Consider the following 3,775-nt stretch of genomic DNA (forward strand, 5'->3'; position numbering starts at 1 on the left):
CCTCAGAATAGAGAGCTACGAAATAGGAAATCCTAACCGACTCAAACTCGAACCCGATTCGTGTTCGGTTTGGACTCTACCTCAACCAGCCACCCCTAACCCTATAAATAGGAGTTTCACGCCCTCTACTATCCCTATTACATGCCTCCAAACCTTCGACACCGCTGCTTCCCTGTTCGTGCGCCGCCGTTTGCCTGAGCCGCTGCCCGTGATGCGCTACCTTGTCGTCTTCTCTGCGAATCCTCCTTCCTAGACCATCGAAACTAGGTGAGGACCCCTTATTCTCCTCTCTTAGTACTATTTTATCATTATACTAAGTCCCTAGCTGAGCCATAGCCCTAGCCAAAGCCCGATCTCTATGCAGTCATGGTCGTCGTCGTTGCGGACAGCCGCGCCATCACCGATTGGCATCGACGTTCCCGGGTGACCAGAGGTCACATTGCCATGTCCTTTCACCAGCGTATGACCCATGATGTTTCCCATGCCCTCACCAACCAGGTCAGCTAGTAGAGCAGCCAAACCACCAGAATCAAGGTCGACATGCCCGCTATTCGGTTTCTGGACAAGTTTCGCGCGTGCACCGGATTTGCATTTGCGTTCCTCATCAATCCAAAAGCCGTGTGGATGCACCAACCACGTCACGGTGTGTCCCATCGAGTATTCTACGTGAACCTAGGAGCCCATCCCCGTATGTGCAGCGACACGACCGGAACGCAATTGCCAACCACAGCATGTCGCAACCGTCACCTATCTCATCTCTGTTGATCGTTCTTCCTCTCAGGGGATGATCTAGCAAAACCCATGCCGGAGCATTGTGTTCCCGGGATATATGAACATATCTGTTAAGACGGTTTCTTAAATTTCATAGCCAATCTTGGGAAACATGAGCATCTTCGTTGCTGCGTCTGTTCGTGGTCACTACCAAACCTAACATCAGTCATCGCTGTTTTGCTGCTACCTCGGATGACCCCTTCTAAAATCAACTATACCATTCAGTTATTCTTTCCACATTCTACGCCATGCTTCCTGCGTTTCACTAAAACATCATCGAAGCCCGATACCGATGTCAGTGGCCACGTACCTGATCGCCATCTCCGATGAAACCTGAACCACCGCCGCTACATAAAGTCACCGGTAGTATCCTTAACCTAGAAGTGCAACCTCTAGCCATTTGATCTATCATGGGTGGTCGAGACTAGATCTCAGTGTATCCCTTCTTTAATCCAAAACGATACTTGCATAGATACCAAGTCAGCACCACATCATCCCCCTTGCCTAGTCAGCGAAATCTGATCTGCCCTACACTTCTCGAATCTTGTGCAATGATGTTGTCAAGCCTGACGCAGTGATTGTGCAATAAAGCCTTTTCCCATAGGAAGATAGTTCTGGTAAATCAGCTTTTTCTTTTCAGTCTAATCCATCTCTCGAAAGCTGTTCTCTTTCACCTTAACTCTGAATTAGACTATTCTTGCATCTAAATGTTCCTAAAATCATACCTATCCAACTATAGTGTTTTTAAAGTGTTTTGATGATATTTGGAATGTTGTTCTTAGTGTTTGCTTTGTGTTGTTTGTCGGTAGTTCTTGCGATTAGTCGATAGCATTCTAGAGCAGTTCGAGGGACTTCAAGACCAAGATTTCGACAACACTGAGCAGCATTTGGTAAAAGGCAAGTGTCCTTGAACATTTTGATCCCAGTTTTCGAATGCGTTCTTTATTTCAAACATACATGCTATTAATTTTGAATCCTATTTACTTATAGTACCATATTCCATATATTTCTTGTCAACTAGCTATCAGTAGTGGTTTATAGGTAATTTATGCTTAGCTTTGCATAAAGGTATGGATGGGTTATCAGTTAAACATGATTAATGAACTATGCAACTATGAGTTGGGAATTATGGTAACTTGTGTGATAACATGGAACTTAGGGATGTTGAGCTGAAGGTTGGTTGATGATGGTGCGTGAGGCACAAGTGTGTGAAACACTTTGGTGGGTGGTAGTGTTTGCTTGATGTCCTAAGGACCGGTTCGTGGAGTAACAACCCAAGAATTATCGTCCATCCACGATGCTTATATGGTTACGACCTGGCTTAGTAATTAGCAGATCCTCAGCATAGAATGAGCCACTGGTGGTGTAGTGGAAGGAAATAGTGATTCTTTTCGGAGCTACAAGGCGCATGAGGGGGCTTATGGGTGGTGTGACTCCACTTTGACGGTGGTGAAACCTTAGCAGGATTATTCTTGTTGGGAGGATGCTTTGTAACGGCCTTATAGTGACTTTCCGGGCGACACACCACTGGCGTGTGTTAAGTGTTTCACAAACACGGCAATAAGAAAAATCATGACTCATGGGAAAAGCTGGACAACCTCTGCAGAGTATACAATCTGATATATCAGTCGTGCTCATGGTCATGAGAGACTTGGATCCTCACATGATTAGTTGGTTTGGTTTAGTTGTTTTGTTTGGATTACCTGTGAAGGGTAAATGTCAGTGAATGGTTCTTGGTTACTTGTGATGGGTATCAAGTTGGTTGGTTTGGAAACCTGATGTGGAATTTACCTATTATAGCCTATTCCTCTAATAAAGCTTGCATATCATATATTTTTTACACTTGTTGAGCGTGTCATGTGCTCATACTTGCTATTTTTTCTATGCCATGCGACATGTGTGGTGCTGCTTAGTGAGTGAAGATGTTGAAGATTATCAAGACGAGGTTGTGACGTTCTAGGCGCGTGTCTCCTGGTCGGATGCCTGTGGTGTTGTTGGGCATCAATGCTTCTGTTCCGCTGCAAATATCTTCATAGAAGACAATATATGTCAATTGATGTAAGAGTTTAACGTTTATTCTATAAAAGTATTGTTTTTGTTACTTCACATGTGACGTCCTTATGTGTGTTGAGCATCCTGGACACACATAAGTCGTATCTGATTTTGTCCGTTAAAACCGGGTGTGATAGCAACGGCGTCGACGTTGTGCAGCATGGAGGAGGCGGCGGGGGGAGCGGCGATGGAGTGGTGGTGGCCATGGCGGCGGGGGAGCGGTGGGTCTAGGCTTGGTGGGGGCGACAACGTCGACGTTGTGTAGTGTGGAGGAGGCGGCGGTGACGGTGGGGGAGCAGCGGGGGAGCGGTGGTGGCCGTGGCAGCCTGGGAGTGGTGGCGACCATGGCGGCGGGAGTGATGGCGACGGAGCGGTGGGGGAGCCAACTCAAATGCTGCTCCCGCCGCGCTAATTTTATCTTTTTTTTATTCACTGAAAATGACAACTGTGTCGGGTGGAAAACCGGCACTGATGCCATTTTTAACCGACACTATTATATCTTTTTTTAGTAGTGATACTATTATGCATTTTCACAGTAGTAATGGTAGCATTTCGCAAGACACGACAGACTAGCTAGCAGGAATGCATGGTCGTGTTGTGAGAGACATCTTAATTGTTGGCATGTCCTGCACCTTTTAACTGACTTGCTGAATAGAGATAATAATGGATCAGGAATCTGAGTTCCTGACCAACTTGGGCATGCATGCAAGATACACATGATGGTTGATCGATCTGTCGAATTTGTTGCACATGAACAGTTTTATTTTCTTGTAGATAATGGAATAAAAACATATGGTGCTAGGGCGTTCTCTTTGCTGGAGATGAAATTTACACAAGTCGATCTTAACCTCAAAAGGAGGGTGAGGGTGGGGGGGGGGATCGATCGATATATACCGGGCAATTTTCCTGGTGCAGTTTCTGTCTCTGACGACCGACGAAGACAAGCAGGCTC

This window comes from Phragmites australis, chromosome 9 (genome assembly GCF_958298935.1).
Source record: "Phragmites australis chromosome 9, lpPhrAust1.1, whole genome shotgun sequence".
In the NCBI taxonomy this organism is placed as follows: domain Eukaryota; kingdom Viridiplantae; phylum Streptophyta; class Magnoliopsida; order Poales; family Poaceae; genus Phragmites; species Phragmites australis.